This window comes from Panthera uncia (genome assembly GCF_023721935.1).
Source record: "Panthera uncia isolate 11264 chromosome A3 unlocalized genomic scaffold, Puncia_PCG_1.0 HiC_scaffold_11, whole genome shotgun sequence".
NCBI lineage: Eukaryota > Metazoa > Chordata > Mammalia > Carnivora > Felidae > Panthera > Panthera uncia.
In genome coordinates, this window is record NW_026057578.1 from 48,129,154 (window position 1) to 48,149,013 (window position 19,860).

A 19,860-nucleotide genomic window follows, 5' to 3' on the forward strand; every position below is an offset into this window, starting at 1 on the left:
TTTATTTGAGATTCTGTTCACTCTCCTTTTTTTTAGTCTGTTCTTTGGATTCTGTAATTCCTATAGATCTGTTTTTAAATTCGTACGTTTCTTGTTTCTTCAGACAATTCAAACCTAGTGTCAACACACTCTAGTGAATTTTTCATTTACTTTTCCACTCTGGAATTTCTGTTTGTTTTTTCTTTTATAATTCCTATATCTTTATTGATATTCTGTATTTGATAAGATGCCACTAATATACCTTATTTTATTTCTTTAATTAAGCTTTCTTCTAATTCTGTGAACATTCTTATAATGAAAAGAAATAGATTATAGCAGAACTTTCAACAATTAGCCAAATTATGGAGAGAGCCTAAATGTCCATCAACTGATAAAGAATAGATAAAGAAGATGTGGTTTATATATATAATGGAATACTACTAGGCAATGAGAAAAAATGAAATCCTGACATTTGCAGCAATGTGGATGGAACTGGAGGATATTATGCTAAGTGAAATATGTCAGTAAGAGAAAGACAGATATCATATGTTTTCACTCATATGTGGAACTAGAGAAACATAACAGAAGACCATGGAGGAAGGGAAGGGGAAAAATAGTTACAAACAGAGAGGGGGGGGGAACTTAAGAGACCCTTAAATACAGAGAACAAACTGATGGTTGATGGGGGGCCAGGGGAGAGAAGGAAATGGATGATAGGCATTGAGGAGGGCACTTGTTGGGATGAACACTGGGTGTTGTATGTAAATGATGAATCATGGGAATCTACCCCCAAAACCAAGAGCATACTGTATACAGTGTATGTTAACCAACTTGACAATAAATTATATTTAAAAAGAGAGAAATAGGGGAGGGTGGGTGATGGGTATTGAGGAGGGCACCTGTTGGAATGAGCACTGGGTGTTGTATGGAAACCAATTTGACAATAAATTTCATATTTAAAAACTAAAAATATAAATAAAAAGAGAAATGGGGACCCCTGGGTGGCTCAGTTTATTAAGTGCCAACTCTTACAGCTCAGGTCATGATCTCACAGTTCATGAGATCAAGCCCTGTGTTAGTCTTGCACTGACAGTGTGGAACCTGCTTGGGATTCTCTCTCCGTTCTCTCTTCCCATCTCCTCCCTCAAAATAAGTAAAATCAACATTAAAAAAAGAAAAGAAGTCAGACCTAGTTCCAAGGCTGAGGCAGCAGGTACCCACGGTTCCTGGCCCAAGTGCCTTTGCTCATGCTGTATGTGTTCTCTGTCTTGTGGGACATGGGTTTTGTCTTCATGGCTGCAGAGACACAGGGGCCTGTGAGGACCTAGGTGGTCCTTCGCCTTAATGCATCACAAGTCTCTTAAGGAATTCTGTGAAAGCTACAGACTTTCTCCTTAGAAAAAAGCACATAAGCTCATTCACACTGAAGTGTGTAGATGATTTCAGAAAATTAGAAGTCTTCAGTCCCCTGAAGGAAGATGGTGGCGTAGGAGGACGCTGGGCTCATGGCACATCCTGCTGATCACTTAGATTCCACTTACACCTGCCTAAATAACCCAGAAAACCGCCAGGAGACTAGCAGAACAGAGTCTCTGGAGCCAAGTGCAGACGAGAGGCCCACAGAAGAGGGTAGGAAGGGCGGAGAGGCAGTGCGCGCTCCACAGACTGACGGGAGGGAGCAGGGGCGGAGGGGTGGCCCGCTGCCAAGCAGAGCCCCTGAGTCTGGCTTGCAAAAGTGGAGGGGCCAGACGGAGTATGTTCCAACAGCAAGCAGGACTAGACATCTGGAAGGTTATAAGCTAACAGCTCTGCTCGGAGAATGGGAGGGCTGGAGGACAACTGAAGGGAGAGTTGTTGAGCCCCAGATGACAGAGCTCAGGTTGGCGGGGAAGAAAGGCGCTCGCCAGCTCCATCCCTCGCCCATCCCCCAGCCAAAATCCCAAAGGGAACCAGTTCCTGCCAGAAAACTTGCTTGCACTGCGCAAACACCCAAAGCTGTGCTTCTGTGGATCCATCCCTCTAGCGGGTCTGACTCCCTCCTGGTGCCACAGGGCACCTCCCAAAGCAAATCTCCAAAGGAAAAGTGAGCTGAGCCTGCCCCTCCCACCCCTGTGCACCTTGCCAATCCACCCCAGCTAATATGCCAGATCCCCAGCACCACAAGCCTGGCAGTGAGCAAGTAGCCCAGAAGGGCCACACCACCCCACAGTGAATCCTGGCCCTAGGAGACGGGATGAGAAGGCACACACCAGTCTGACTATGGCCCCAGTAGTGGGCTGGGGTCAGACATCAGGTCTGACTGTGGCCCCACCCACTAACTCAAGTTATTCAAGACAGCACAGGGGAAGTGCCCCGCAGTCCCGCACCATTCCAGGGACTATCCAAAATGATGAAATGGAAAAATTTCCCTCAGAAAAATGTCCAGGAAATAACAACAGCTAACAAACTGATCAAAAATTATTTAAACTGTATAACAGAAAGTAAATTTAGAATAATAGTCATAAAATTAATGGCTGGGCTTGAAAACAGTATAAAGGACAGCAGAGAAACTCTTGCTACAGAGATCAAGGGACTAAGGAAAAGCCAGGAGGAGCTAAAAAACGCTCTCAACGAGTTGCAAAATAAAATGGAGACAACTACAGCCCAGATTGAAAAGGCAGAGGAGAGAATAGGTGAACTAGAAGATAAAATTATGGAAAAATAAGAAGCTGAGAAAAAGAGAGATAAAAAAATCCAGGAGTATGAGAGGAAAATTAGAGAACTAAGTGATGCACTAAAGAGAAATAATATACGCATACTAGGTATTCCAGAGGAGGAAGAGAGAGGGAAAGGTGCTGAAGGTGTACTTGAAAAAATAGCTGAGAACTTCCCGGATCTGGGGAAGGAAAAAGGCATTGAAATCCAAGAGGCACAGAGAACTCCCTTCAGACATAACTTGAATCGATCTGCACAATATATCATAGTGAAACTGGCAAAATACAAGGATAAAGAGAAAATTTTGAAAGCAGCTAGAGATAAACATGCTCTAACATATAAAGGGAGACCTATAAGACTCGTGAATGATCTCTCCTTTGAAACTTGGCAGGCCAGAAAGGATTGGCAGGAGATCCTCAATGTGATGAACAGAAAAAATATGCAGCCGAGAATCCTTTATCCAGCAAGTCTGTCATTTAGAATAGAAGGAGAGATAAAGGTCTTCCGAAACAAACAAAAACTGAAGGAATTATTCACCACTAAACCAGCCCTACAAGAGATCCTAAGGGGGATCCTGTGAGACAAAGTACCAGAGACATCGCTACAAGCATGAAACGTACAGACATCACAATGACTCTAAACCCATATCTTTCTATAATAACACTGAATGTAAATGGACTAAATGCGCCAACCAAAAGACATAGGGTATCAGAATGGACAAAAAAACAAGACCCATCTATTTGCTGTCTACAAGAGACTCGTTTTAGACCTGAGGACACCTTCAGATTGAGAGTGAGGGGATGGAGAACTATTTATCATACCACTAAAAGTCAAAAGAAAGCTGGAGTAGCCATACTTATATCAGACAAACTAGACTTTAAATTAAAGGCTGTAACAAGAGATGAAGAAGGACATTATATAATCATTACAGGGTCTATCCATCAGGAAGAGCTAACAATCATAAATGTCTATGCGCCGAATACGGGAGCCCCCAAATATATAAAACAATTACTCACAAAAATAAGCAACCTTATTGATAAGAATGTGGTAATTGCAGGGGACTTTAACACTCCACTCACAGAAATGGATAGACCATCTAGACACATGGTCAATAAAGAAACAAGGGCCCTGAATGATAACATTGGATCAGATGGACTTGACACATATATATTTAGAACTCTGCATCGCAAAGCAACAGAATATACTTTCTTCTCGAGTGTACGTGGAACATTCTCCAAGATAGATCACATACGGGGTCACAAAACAGCCCTTCATAAGTATACAAGAATTGAAATCATACCATGCATACTTTCAGACCACAATGCTATGAAGCTTGAAATCAACCACAGAAAAAAGTCTGGAAAACCTCCAAAAAGATGGAGCTTAAAGAACACCCTACTAAACAATGAATGGGTCAACCAGGCAATTAGAGAAGAAATTAAAAAATATATGGAAACAAACGAAAATGAAAATACAGCAATCCAAATGCTTTGGGATGCAGCAAAGGCAGTCCTGAGAGGAAAATACATCGCAATCCAGGCCTATCTCAACAAACAAGAAAACTCCCAAAAATATAATCTAACAGCATACCTAAAGGAAATAGAAGCAGAATGGCAAAGGCAGCCTAAGCCCAGCAGAAAAAGAGAAATAATAAAGATCAGAGCAGAAATAAACAATATAGAATCTAAAAGAACTGTAGAGCAGATCAATGAAACCAGAGTTGGTTTTTTGAAAAAATAAACAAAATTGATAAACCTCTAGCCAGGCTTCTCAAAAAGAAAAGGGAGATGACCCAAATAGATAAAATCATGAATGAAAATGGAATTATTACAACCAATCCGTCAGAGATACAAGCAATTACCAGGGAATACTATGAAAAATTATATGCCAACAAACTGGACAACCTGGAAGAAATGGACGATTCCTAAACACCCACACACTTCCAAAACTCAATCAGGAGGAAATAGGAAGCTTGAACAGACCTATAACCAGTGAAGAAATGAATCAGTCATCAAAATTTTCCCAATAAATAAGAGTCCAGGACAGATGGCTTCCCAGGGGGAATTCTAACAGACATTTAAAGCAGAGATAATACCTATCCTTCTCAAGCTATTCCAAGAAATAGAAAGGGAAGGAAAACTTCCAGACTCATTCTATGAAGCCAGTATTACTTTGATTCCTAAACCAGACAGAGACCCAGTAAAAAAAGAGAACTACAGGCCAATATCCCTGATGAATATGGATGCAAAAATTCTCAATTAGATACTAGCAAATCGAATTCAACAGCATATAAAAAGAATCATTCACCATGATCAAGTGGGATTCATTCCTGGGATGCAGGGCTGGTCCAACATTCGCAAATCAATCAATGTGATACATCACATTAATAAAAGAAAAGATAAGAACCCATATGATCATGTCAATCGATGCAGAAAAGGCCTTTGACGAAATTCAGCAACATTTCTTAATAAAAACCCTCGAGAAAGTCGGGATAGAAAGAACATACTTAAACATCATAAAAGCCATTTATGAAAATCCTACAGCTAACATCATCCTCAATGGGGAAAAACTGAGAGCTTTTTCCCTGAGATCAGGAACACGACAGGGATGTCCACTATCACCGCTGTTGTTTCACATAGTGTTGGAATTTCTAGCATCAGCAATCAGACAACAAAAGGAAATCAAAGGCATAAATATTGGCAAAGATGAAGTTAAGCTTTCACTTTTTGCAGATGACATGATATTATACATGGAAAACCCAATAGACTCCAACAAAAGTCTGCTAGAATGGATACATGAATTCAGCAAAGTTGCAGGATACAAAGTCAATGTACAGAAATCAGTTGCATTCTTATACACTAATAACGAAGGAACAGAAAGACAAATAAAGAAACTGATCCCATTCACAATTGCACCAAGAAGCATAAAATACCTAGGAATCAATCTAACCAAAGATGTAAAATATCTGTATGCTGAAAACTATAGAAAGCTTATGCAGGTAATTGAAGAAGATATAAACAAATGGAAAGACATTCCCTGCTCATGGATTAGAAGAATAAATATTGTCAAAATGTCAATACTACCCAAAGCTATCTACACATTCAATGCAATCCCAATCAAAATTGCACCAGCATTCTTCTTGAAACTAGAACAAGCAATCCTAAAATTCATATGGAACCATAAAAGGCCCAGAATAGCCAAAGTAATTTTGAAGAAGACCAAAGCAGGAGGCATCACAATCCCAGACTTTAGCCTCTACTACAAAGCTGTAGTCATCAAGACAGCATGGCATTGGCACAAAAACAGACACATAGACCAATGTAATAGAGTAGAAACCCCAGAACTAGACCCACAAAAGTATGACCAACTAATCTTTGACAAAGCAGAAAGAATATCCAATGGAAAAAAGACAGTATCTTTAGCAAATGGTGCTGGGAGAACTGGACAGCAACATGCAGAAGGTTGAAACTAGACCACTTCCTCACACCATCACAAAAATAAACTCAAAATTGGTAAAGGACCTGAATATGAGACAGGAAACCATCAAAACACTAGAGGAGAAAGCAGGAAAAGACCTCTCTGACCTCAGCCATAGCAATTTCTTACTCGACACATCCCCAAAGTCAAGGGAATTAAAAGCAAAAATGAACTCCTGGGACCTTATGAAGATAAAAAAACTTGTGCACAGCAAAGGAAACAACCAACAAAACTAAAAGGCAACCAACGGAATGGGAAAAGATATTTGCAAACGACATATCGGACAAAGGGCTAGTATCCAAAATCTATAAAGAGCTCACCAAACTCCACTCCCAAAAAACACATAACCCAGTGAAGAAATGTGCAGAAGATGAATAGACACTTCTCTAAAGAAGACATCCGGATGGCCAGCAGGCACATGAAAAGATGCTCAACTTTGCTCCTCATGAGGGAAATACAAATCAAAACCACACTCAGATATCACCTCACGCCAGTCAGAGTGGCCAAAGTGAACAAATCAGGAGACTATAGATGCTGGAGAGGATGTGGAGAAATGGGAACCCTCTTGCACTATTGGTGGGAATGCAAACTGGTGCAGCCACTCTGGAACACAGTGTGGAGGTTCCTCTAAAAATTAAAAATAGATCTACGCTATGACCCAGCAATAGCACTGCTAGGAATTTACCCAAGGGATACAGGAGTACTGATGCATAGGGGCACTTGTACCCCAATGTTTATAGCAGCATCTCAACAATAGCCAAATTATGGAAAGAGCCGAAATGTCCATCAACTAATGAATGGATAAAGAAATTGTGGTTTATATACACAATGGAGTACTACATGGCAATGAGAAAGAACGAAATATGGCCCTTTGTAGCAACATGGATGGAACTGGAGAGTGTGATTCTAAGTGAAATAAGCCATACAGAGAAAGACAGATACCATGTTTTCACTCTTATGTGGATCCTGAGAACCTTAACAGAAACCCATGGAGGAGGGGAAGGAAGAAAAAAAAAAAAAAAAGAGGTTAGAGTGGGTGAGAGCCAAAGGATAAGAGACTCTTAAAAACTGAGAACAAACTGAGGGTTGATGGGGGTGGGATGGAGGGGAGGGTGGGTGATGGGTATTGAGGAGGGCACCTTTTGGGATGAGCACTGGGTGTTGTATGGAAACCAATTTGACAATAAATTTCATATATTGAAAAAAAAATTTAAAAAAAATGGTTGCTTATATACATAATGGATTACTACACGGCAATGAGAAAGAATGAAATATGTCCCTTTGTAGCAACATGGATGGAACTGGAGAGTGTTATGCTAAGTGGAATAAGCCATACAGAGAAAGACAGATACTATATGGTTTCACTCTTATGTGGATCCTGAGAGACTTAACAGAAACTCATGGGAGAGGGGAAGAAAAAAAAAAGAGGTTAGAGTGGAAGACATCCAAAGCATAAGAGACTCTTAAAAACTGAGAACAAACTGAGGGTTGATGGGGGGTGGGAGGAAGGGGAGGGTGGGTGATGGGTATTGAGGAGGGCACGTTTTGGGATGAGCACTGGGTGTTGTATGGAAACCAATTTGACAATAAACTTCATATATTGAAAAAAAAATAAAAATAATAAACAAAAGAAAAGAAGTGTTTTTCTGTTAAATATGACATCCGCCTACTCTCACAGGAAGTTTATGTTGCCTACTTTCTTCTCTAATGTGTGGTCTGTACCTTCCAAGTCTCTTTGTTGTTGTTGTTGAAAATTGGACATCTTAGATAATAAATTGCAGCAATTCTATATACTGACCCCTCATTCTATCCACCAAGGCTTGTCGTTGTTGCTTTAAGGACTTGGCTTAACTGTTTTAGTGAAATATATTTCCCCCACCGTGTGAAACTTATGAAGTCACTCTTCAGAAGGCATAGCTTTGGGCATACACACAGTCACGGTTGGCAGTGGAATCTGTTGGTATCTATCACACTTGGCCTTTAGGGTCCACTGATTTCTTCCTTGCTCTATTGTTTTCTAGAATGTCCTTCTTCAAAAGTCAAATACAATTAAATTTGGAGCCCTTTGCAGAGATAATTTTAGCAGCCATACTTTGAAGTTCATTCACACCGTAGGAGAGTTCTTTTTCCCTGGTTCTTTCTGGCAAATTAACTGGTCTACAGTTCAGATTGTTGCTGTCATGGAGCTTCCTCTTAATTTCTTACCACAAAAGCTTTCATTGGTTTTGAGAATGCCTTTTGGTTTGAACTTTCACAAACTCTGTTTCAAACAGAATCATTTCCCCCTGGGAATAGTAGAGAGTTGTGTTACCCCTTTATAATCATACCTACCCCCACCCCACCATCACTAGCCCATGGCAGCCACAACCCATTTTCTATATCTATAATTTTGTCATTTTGAGAACGTTATTTAAGTGGAATTATATGGCATGTAAACTTTTTGATATTGGCTTTTATTATTCAGTGTGATTCTCTAGAGATTGATTCAAGATGCTGCATGTGTCATTATTTATTTATTTTTATTGCTGAGATGTAGTCCATGGTATGAATGTATCACAGCTTATTTAACCATCATCTATTAGGGATAGCTTGGTTACATTCTGGTTTTGGCCATTACAAATAAAGCTGCTGAAAAGAATTGTATGTGGATTTTTGCGTTGAGGTGTTTTCATGTCTCTGGGATAGGTGCCTAGGAGTGCAATTGATGAGTTACATGGTAAGAGTATGTCCTATTTTTTTTAGAGAAACTGCCAAAGTAAGAGTGTTTTACCACTTTACATTCCCACCAGCAATATATGAATAATCCAGTTTCTCTGTATCTGAAACAGCATTTAGTATTGGCAGATTTTTTTTGTTTTTGTTTTTGTTTTGTAGTTTTCTAATAGGTGTGTAGTGATATATTCCCATGGTTTTAATTTGCCTTTCCTTATAGCTAGTGATGTTAAATGTCTCCTCATAGGTTTATTTGACACCTGTATGCTATCTCTGGTGAAATGTGGCTTTGTATCTTTTGCCCATTTTTTAAATTATTTGCTTGTGGTTTTTTACTATTGAGTTTTGAAGGGGCTGCATATATCCTAGACATGAGATCCTTGTTAGATATGTGTTTTTTAAATATGTTCTCGCAGTCTTTAGCTTGTCTTCTAATTACCTCAAGAAAATTATTTTGCAGAGCAAAAAGGTTTCAATTTTGTTGAAGCCTGTCTTTATCTTAATAACTTTTAGTCCATAACTTGGACATAAGGCATACATTGAATAAATGTCTATGTGTGTGAGTATATTTGAATTGAGAATTCCCTGCCCAGTAGCAAATATATATATATTTTATGTATATATATATATATATATGTATATATATCTATAAAATCTTTCTGGGAATCTGAAGACACACTCAGTCTTGTGTTTGTCAGTTTCCCTTAGTGTCTCCTCAGGCAAGTGCCCTAAGCTCAGAGCCCGGTGTGCTGCCAGCTGCCTCACAGGCAGACAGATAAACAGATGAGGCTGAAGTCACATCCCAACTGTGGCGCCATCTGATCCCACATTAACATTCCAATTCTGAGTCAATCTTAGTGCATGACCTTTCTAAAATTTTTATTATTGTCCTAATTATTTCCTGGAGAGCCCAGGTCTTTACTACTTAAGTCCTACAAAGAAATTATATCCATCCCCAAACGGTGACATTTGTAAGTGAATGCATTTTAACTTAATATAGGAGTTACAATTGGATGCACTTACATAAGGAGTCCATGCCAAATATCTGTTTTACAGAAACACTGCATCATGAATACTTCTCTTGATTTCTCTGCCTCTCTCAGCCTTTCCTAGCACTCTTTCTACAATCTCCTCCCCTTTCTTTCTCTTTCTACCCTGTAACCTCACTTTTCAGGACTGTAACCTCTTTCTCTCTCATGAACCTCTGAGATTTTTAGCCATGTCTCTTAATTGTGCCCACACCTTTCTCAGCACCTCACACAGCCCACTAACATTTTCCAAGACTCACTTGCTTCCCTCCTCATCTTTTCCCACACTCTCCTATCTTTCTTTCACCCACTTGCTCTTATTCTATATTTACTCCCAAATCACATGTTCTCATTTCTTCTTGTCATCGTGACGTGAGTTTGACTTCATAACTTACTGGCATCGTAACCTTTGGGAAGTTACCTTTCTTTTTCCCCATGATCTTCAGTTTTCTCATGCATACAAAAGGAGAGAAAAGATCTATCTTGCATTTTTGCTGCATAGATTAGAGACTATTCATATAAATAATAACAGGTACTAACATTTGTTGATCAGCCATGATATTCTAGCAATGCAAAAAGTGGACTTTATCTCATTTACTCCTCACAATGTTCCTATGAAGACAACACCATTGTTATGTGCATTTTTCAGATGAGAAAACTAAGGCACAGAGCAATAAACACTCATAAACAATGGGGCCAAGTTTGAGCTTAACACCTGTCCTAGAACTCCCAACCATAACTGGCTCATGCTGCAGCACATAAAGCAATTCCCTCTGCTCTCACAGGATCTGGCACACAAACCCACTGGCTGGACATCTTCAACATTAAGCAGTTAAACAGACAGAAAGTCTTGTCAGCAACCCTGTGAAAGATGTAGTATTATCACTCTCAGTTTACTCATGATGAAATGGTCTTATGGGAATTGTATAGCTTGCCGCAAGTCCCAAAGGTAAGTGAAGGAGCTTGGGGTTGAATCCAGACTTGTCTGGTTGTAAACTCTAAATTCTGGATGAATTGGTAGATTGTCTCAAGGGTGAACCATTAAGCTATCCCTTTCTAGTATATTCATACACTTCCCCTTTGGAGAGATGGGACCTCCTCCCTCCCCCTTGAATCTGAGTTGAACCTAGTGGTTTTCTTTACCAGTAGAATGTGGTAGACATGATGTTCTGGAATTTCTGAGGCTAGGTGATAGAAAGCCCTGCATATTCACCTGAGCCCCTTGGAATTCTTAGTGTTGGAGTAAGAAGGCCAATGAGCCTGATAGAAAGATGAGGGGAGAGGTGTGTGTTTGGTGGGGAAGGAACTCCAAATAGGCATGTCTACTTGGCTCTTTAGCTCCTCACCGCATGAGTGAGGGTCAGAGAAGGGACCCCAAGTGCCTCCAGTTGGGGGCTATACCACTCTCATACTAATCCTTTCTTGTGATGAATCTCTCACTCTTTCACTTGCTTCAATAAAATTTGATATTTTATGGATAATAGAGGTCAGGTCAGAAATAAACTTTTTTTGGTGACTGGATTGCTTTAGAGATTATGATCTTTTTGGGGGGGGGCTAAAATATCTTTTGAACTAGACACTACTTCTATTATAAAGACTTCCTGGGTATTAGCTGCTCCATTCCCACTTATCAGAAGACCACGCTGAGAGCTAAGGGAGTAGATATTAAATGTTCTCATCATACACACTAAATTCTGTAACTATGTATAGTGACAAATGCTAACTAAAGTTATTGTGATCATTTTGCAATATATACAAATATTGAATTGTACACCTGAAGCTAATATGATGTAATATTTCAACTATGCCTCAATAAAAAATGTAAAAAAAGTTTAAGTCTGGGCCATGGGGCACTGTAGACAAACCCCAGCTCAGCTGAGAACAAAGATGAGGGCTGTGGGTCTTTGATTCTTTGTCACATGAGTGGCTTGTTCAGCAGATTTAAATGCAACTATTCTGAATGCAACGTGTAAGAGAAACTGAGTGTTCAACCTCCCTGACAATACAGTGACTCCACTGCACAAGCACAATGACATCCAACAAACCCAATCTAGAATTATAGCTCTGAAATCCTCAAAGTTCTCCAGATGCCCTTCTTGTCCATCTGCTCTCCTGTTCCATAGAATGCCATTTTGGTCCGTGGATTGGCCCCTTTTCCTTAACTATCTATAAGCACTGAAGATTTTGACTTAGACTGTACACCTTGCCTTAGACTTTAGCGCCTGCTTTTATTGTGCTTTGTTTCCATCACCAGACTTATTCCCCAACCTTCTCTGTCTTGCTTAAATGAGGCCTATACCAGGGGACCAGAAGACTGTCACTAGGCTGGTGGGTTTCTGATTATGTCCAAACAATAGAAAGCACTAGCAGGAGATGGGAGGTTAGGGCTAGTGAGGACCTGGGAATTTTTTCCTTAATACCTCTTTGTTCTAACATCTTGTTCTGGTAGTAACTGTGTTATCTGCAACAACAGCTCCTATGAGACAACCTTCCTCCATAGCTTACATCTTACTATCTTCACCCTTCTTTGCATATGACACCAAAGACAGAACAGCCTCCTGCTGCTGCCAGCTCCAGGTATCTTCACCATGTCTGGTTTTGTCCAATTGTCCTGCTCCTCACTTATAAATGATTCTTTATTTAAATCTCTTCATTGAACCATCTGAGGTAAACTGATATAGTACCATTCCCTAAACCTCTCTAGGTCTCTGGCTATATGCCTCATAACTTTCTATAGCAGGAACCCCATCCCTGCATCTGGCTGTTGTTCCTGACATACACTCAAGTAAGTTCCTCTTGGCATTCATCCCAATCCCTCCCCACCTATCAGAGAAAGAAACCAGAAAGAAGTGTTATCTCCTTGACCTACAAAATATGAACTCTTAAGATTAGGTAAGGGAGATATCAATCTGCACCCTCCAAGGTCCTATCTCACTGCTTTGGCAGGAAATATACTTCATCTTCGAGTGTCAATAAGAATGCACCATATTTCTAGGGTCATGAGTTATGAATGGCTGGAAAGGTTTCATGTGTAGGGAGAGGTTCTTGGGCATTGATTACCTACATATTCATATTTCTACTTAAAGTCTTCTGTCCCTGTTTTTGTTATCTGTTATCAACAGAGAACCAGTTCAAAACTCAGGTTTATCTGCTTTCTGCTTGATAATCAATACTCAAGAGACAAACCATGCTAGGAAAGGAAACCCTGCTGTATTCAGGAAGTTGACAACCTGGGAAGACGGTGGACTAATGTCTCAAGGACCATCTTCCCCATTTAGGGGAAGAGGCAGATATAAGAAAATGGATGGGAGTTAGGGTGCCTGGGTGGCTCAATCGGTTGAGTAACTGACTTCGGCTCAGGTCATGATCTTGCAGTTCATGGGTTCAAGCCCTGCATGGGGCTTTGTGCTGACATCTCCGAGCCTGGAGTCTGCTTTGGATTCTGTGTCTCCCTCTCTTTCTGCCCCTCCCCCGCTTGCACTCGGTCTCTCTCTCTCTCAAAAATAAATAAAAGTGTTAAAGTTAAAAGAAAAAAGAAAGAAAAGAGATGGGGGCTACATGCAGGAGAAGCAGGTGCTCAGGCAGTTTGTTATATGTCTACATGATCCTGAGAAGAATTACTGGCATCTAATATTCACTATAATATGAGTTCTTCATTTGTCTGCTGTGGGCTTTGGAGATCCCATGTTATATACATCTCATATGTCAGAATACCTGGGTTCACCTGTAGTGGTGAGAAAAACCAAACCATCTCTAAAGCAGTTTAGCTGAGGCAACAGCAAGGGCCTGAAGATCAACAGGAAGGTCTCATATAAAGATGTGGCCACCAAGTGGTAAACCATTTTAGCCTTCAGCCCACCTGATCCAAATCAGGGTTTTGTTGTGTTACATACTGTTTGAACTGGACAAGTGGATTGGTCCCACTGAGGCTTAAAACATGGGGAGTAAAGAGTACTATTAGAAAGTTTCCCTTTCATGGGATAGGTGTAAGGCTTGAATTAAATAATTCATGTAAACTACTTAGCATAGGGCCTGGAATGAAGTAACCACCTAGTAATCATTAAGTTTTGTGGGTGGTAAAGCACATGACTGATGGATTCATAAGTACCCTGCACAGTTTTCCTGAATATGATAGACCTAAGTATGTCATCCCTTGCCAATTGGCATCCCTTGTCAATATTCTTTGACAGATACGAGCAAAAGAATATAGTCCCAAGGAGTGGGGGAAAGATAGCACCTGGATGGGTCAAGGGAAGATGCCCAGGTGGATGTACCCGGGGAAGTGGAATATCTGAGAAACAGTTGGGCAGAGAGCAGAGAAGTGTCAATCTCAAATACTGTTACAGATGTGAGTGTCTCCTGGTAGTGAAAGCAATGGAATGTTCTATGTTTTTAGATAAATAAGATTTCCATCTGAGAGTCAATGAGTAAAACCAGCACACAACTGATGATGTTCAGAGATGAATGCAACATCTATAAAGAGATGACAAGATAGATTGCTTCATATCAGTGCAAAATTTGATTTAAGATATTAATAAAGATATAAATAAGATGGGTTAATCAGTAAAGAGAGAAAAGGGTTGGTCAGCAGAAAATATGTAAACATTGAATCAAGAGTCACAGAAAAAATGATGGAAGTGTTCATCTATGAACAGCCCAAGACCTGTAAGAGGACTCTGGTTATTGGCTCTACTTAAATTATCTAAATAACCTTTTCTTCTGATTTCATACCCCAAACAGCCGCCATATGTTGATTCTGCTCCATTTTATCTGTAGGAATAGAGTGTGCTAGGGATGTCAGGGTGAGCTGTCTGGTCAACCTGAGGAATAATTTTTTAATTACTGTTTCCCCAGTAGTATCCTTATTTGTATATCTGTAACTTGTGAGCTTGGCAGATGTGGATTTATTCCTAAGATGCAGGTTAACACACTAGTTGCTAATAAGATCAGATTTTGAGACTACAAAGCAGTTGCACACTAAGCTCAATGAAATGTCATTTGACAGATTTTTTGGCAGCTGACTAGCTGGGGAAGGCAGATTCACCCTACATTCATTCAAATTATAGGTCAAAATTGAGTCCCCTCACAGATGCTCAAACTGTGTTCTGGAACCATTACCAAAAATCCATAATAAATAATTTTCACTTTGTTTTATCTTCCAAAGTACAGATTCTTCACTCCTTTATATTAACTAGACTATCATGAACACTCCATCTTGCCCCAGCCCTACCTAAATGCCACAGCATCTGCACCAAAGCAGCCAAGCAATCTTACTTAGGAAAAAGAATAAAAAGCCCTCAGTTTGTAAATCCCTCAGAAATCTGGCAGGGAAGAGCGTATCCAAACCAAAAATGAAAACATAAATTACTCTGTAGGAGGTGGCATGTATCTATTACTGCCCACCAGTGTCCTATACTGTCAGATATACATTTTTTCTCAGTCCCACATAGCCACTACGTCATTCAGGCACTCAAACCAATATCCAAGCCATTTCTGTGGCTCTTCAGCATACAGGTGCAGCCTTCCCAGCCCCAGCAGATTGAGTTGCAGAAACCCAGAGCTCTGGCATGGCTTATTCATCAGAGAGTCAGTAGGTCGTGTTCATGGTGGTGGAGTGGGTGGCCCATATGGAGAGTAGCAAGATTAGTGATGAAAATCAGCCCAACTATTTTTGAGAAATTACTTATGTAGGTGCCTGAAAATGTTTTCAAAAGAAGATACCTGAGAGTATTATGTGATTCTTTCTTCTCCATATTGTTTTTCTTGGCAAGATGTACAATCAGAATATCTAGATTTAGGTAAAGCAGGAAATCAGCTCCAGGGAAATCCAAAAGCTGAGAACAGCTAAAGATGTGTCTCTGAGCCTGTGTGGAGACCCCACTTCTTGTTTCCCAAGAACTAGGACTATTCAACTGTTTTGTTTTCTATTTTGTGGGACTTGGTAATCTTTTGAGGCACTTTACCTGAAGGATTTTTCTCCTTACTTAATGTACCCAACCATTCAAACATGCAGCAGTCTCTGGCTCTCTTCCTCAGACAGAGACAGAAAGAAAGAGCTGATCCTGAGAGATTTCTGGCTTTTGTGTCTAAAAGCTGGCTTTTGTGTCCACTCATGGAGGATTTCTCAAGGCTGGTGAAAGAGGCAGAGAGAGAGAAATTTTATGGAGGAACAGTGCCTTGGAAGCAACAGAAAGAAGAGAGGAATTCAGAGTCCTTGTATCATTCTGGGAGGAGGCTGCCTGACATCAGAGAAATGCATCTAGGAAAATAAAACCTTGGGGAACTTCTCAGAAGATCCCTCTCCCACTTGTGGGATGCACACAAGTTGATACTTAACAGCACTCCAACAGGTCTGAAGGGTTAACTTGCTTCAAGCATATGTACTCCTTGCTTGCTGAATGATATCTCTTGGTCTGTAGCAGAACTTACCTACTTCTCTTGAGATTTTCAGACCACTGGCCTTGAAGAGCGAAGTACCAGACTTTCCCAGAAGATAAGGCTTGACTACATTTGAAAACAGCTGCTGCTGATGCCAGCCAGTCTGCTCAGGGTCATGTAGACATAGGACTAACTGCCTGGGCATGTGCTTCTCCTGCACATAGCCCTGTACCTTTTCCCCTGTCTTCTTCTTCTCCCGGATAGGGAAGATGGTCCTTAAGACATTAGTCCACCATCTTTCCAGGTGTTCACAGACTTTCTCCTACAACCTCATGTATCTTCTCCAGTCACATTTCTAGTAAAATTGTCCCAGAGAGAGTCCATATTTCTTCTTGAAATGTACCAATAAGATCGTATCCTGGATGCCCCCTTCTCCATTCTCCCATCAAAGTATTTCTATTTCCGATCAGTCCTACCTGCTCCAGAGGTGGAGAAGGCCTTGTTGGCCTATCACATGCAAAGATACTTCAACATATTTCTAACCTGTCTTTGGATGATAACCCATTCAATGACCTTTGTGATGGCACATAGTTGTTGAGAGACTACATCACCATGATGTTTGAATTTTCATTAGTAATCCAGAAATATCTTTGGAAATGGGACTGTACAATTTACCCTTTAAACAGAATTTCCCAGATGTTAAATTTAGCCTCTTGATCTCAAAATCAAAAAGGAATTCTTGGTTTCAAAGACAGTGCCCAGCACCAAAAGGGTGTTTGATGGAGCATATTCTCAAACCACAGCTGCTGATTGATAAAACCTTTGAAATAACAATATCAGTCCTCCACTAGCTCCTCCACTTGGGGGATTTTTGGAAGCAACTCTGTGGGCAGAGGCTACCACATGCACCTCCTTTTTTGTAAGACCCAGGGAAAGAGTTGGGGCCCCCTTTCCCTTCTTTCTATTTCCCAAGCTCATTGGATTTCATAGCAACAGACACAAGACTGCACAGCTCATGATTAGATTTTTGAAATTGCATTCAGTTCAATTCTAAACAAACATGATTTTTTGAATAGCTCAGAGGATATATTTACTTTGCTTTAATTCCCAAAATGAAACTTACTGTAAGATCTATTCAATTTTGGTAACTTTCAGTGAAGATTTTTCTCACAAATCCTCTAAGCCAGTAGTTTTAAAAGTTCAACGTTCAGGGAAAAATAAGGAAGGGACTGCTTGTTAGAAATACTGAGTAGGAAGCCAGGATGAGGCCTAAGATTCTGCATGTTTCTAACATAAACAAGGTAGGTGGCAGTGATTCATGCTCAAAGACCACACTTGGAGAAATTCACAAACTAGTATTCTAGATGATCAGGTCACCTGCACCATTTTTTTGTCATGGCAAAGTGGCCCAAAGCCAGAGAAACCTGAGTGCAAATCTGCTCAGACACTTATGTTAATTTTATGAGCCTTTGTTTTCTTTCTAATCAAATGAGGATAATTGCATCTAACTCACAGCATTGCTGTGCAAGTGAAATCAAAACACAGATACTGCTTAGAGATCAATAAATGCTGTTCCCTTCCCTTCAGAACCTCTGAGAAGTGTCCCTGGGGAAAAATTATGTGGATTCTGACCAGGGAGCCTGAAACCTCCCTATCTCCTCATGGATTTTAAACAGACCCAAAAGGCTCCAAAACTTTGAAGGGAGGAACATTTGCACTGTGTGGTGGATAGAAGAGCAGCCAATAAACGAAATGAATAGACTAGAACAGAGAACGCATTATTACTGCTCAAGAGCTAAAACTGCTCAATTAAAGAAACGCAATATCAGTTGCAAATATCTTGTGTAATTCCCCATTTCTGTCATGTCAGGTTCCCAGGAAAATGAATAACACCCTTCAATTTTGCTCCAGCTCTGACCCTCTGTAAGCCCCCAACTGATCACACTGAAGGTGAGAACTGCATGTGTGAGTTGCCTGCAGGTCCAGACTGTGTCCATGTTCCTCCGAGCAGGGTTTGCACACATTAGCGAGGAACAGAGCATTGACAACCAGTGACTTACCTGGAGAAGTTGTCTTGCAGCTTGATTTAGCTGGGGGCAAATTGTGGAGTGAATTTCAAGTGCAGGGAAATCAGTATGAATGAGCTTCATTGCTGACAGAAGGGAGGCAGGACTGCCCTGTATTCTGAAGGCCTCATGAGGTGACATTTATGCCCAAATTGTGGACAAGGACAGTAAGTGCTGCAGGGCAAAGGCAGTCATGGAAAGTAGGGGATTAGCATAGAACAGAAAGGACGTCTCTGCAGGGAGCTCCTGAGCTGGTGTCAGTTTCTCTGGGATCTGTCAGAAGGCCAGGTGGACAAGTGGATAAGATCTCTGCTACTGCATGCATTCAGCAAATGTGAACAAGGTGCTTTGGGTGTCCTATGTGACTCATTTTAAAATACTTTTATTGTGATATTTACTTCATTTCTGAAACCTTCGTGGATACATGCTTCAGGTGATTATAATCTGACAGAGAAGATGAGTTCTGTGCATAGTCAACTACAAAGAAAAGGAAACACTGGTAACAGGTAAAGGGAATTTACAGTGGAATCAACTCAGTCCCCTGGGCATAGCTGAGCATCACCTGGAAGCTTTGGAAATATCCAGACTCAGACCCCTGAGATCAGTTAAATCAAAATCTCTGGGAGTATGCATGGGACTGGAAAAGTCTTAAGCTCCCAGAGATGTTAATACACAGGTTCTTACCATGGCTGGATGCTGGAACCACCTGGGAGACTTTGTAAAACCCTGTGCCAGCCAACTCCATAGGAGTTAAATCTCTAGGGGTGGGGCTTAGGCAGTTATATGCTGAAGTTTAGTAAGAGCCAACTGATGAGGGAGCCTGGGGTGGGCGGAGGACAAAGTGCAAGCTACCGCACCCTTCACCCGGGCAGGGTGGTATGTGTGTGATATTCCTCGGGCATTCCTGGCTGCCCAAGGACAAAGGAAAGGAAAGAAAACAAATGGCCAACTGATAGAGATGACAGTCATACAGGACATGAGTCTCCATCAGTTTACAAGTATCTTAGCAAATTACAAGAAAAAGGCAATCTTATCAATAGCCTAATCTCCAGAAACCTATAGACTCAGTTTCCTGGAGCCCAACATCACCCCTCCACAGTGATATGAGGAACAAAGGCAAGAAGGTAATAGCAGGTAAAATAACATTTCCTTATAACTTGCAGCCCATTGACAGATACTTGAGGCAGGCAGGGTAAAATGTTTCTCCAGGAACTCTCTACTGTCTTAAAGTTAATGCTTTGCTAGAGGGAAAAACAACCTTAGCTTGACAATAACAAGGCCTCAGGTATCTTAGGAGTCCTCTTTAGCATATAAAAGTCCCTCTGGAGACCTCTCTTTTGACTTTACCTCCCCCAATTTCATAGTATATAAGGAGCCACTCTTCACAACACCAGTGCAGCCCTTTCTGCCCATGGGTCCTGTCCCTGTGCTTTAATAAAATCACTTTTTTTAGCAAAGATGCCTTCTTGACCATCTTTGGGGCCTGAACCTCACCATCACCCCAAAACCTCATCACAACTGTTAGG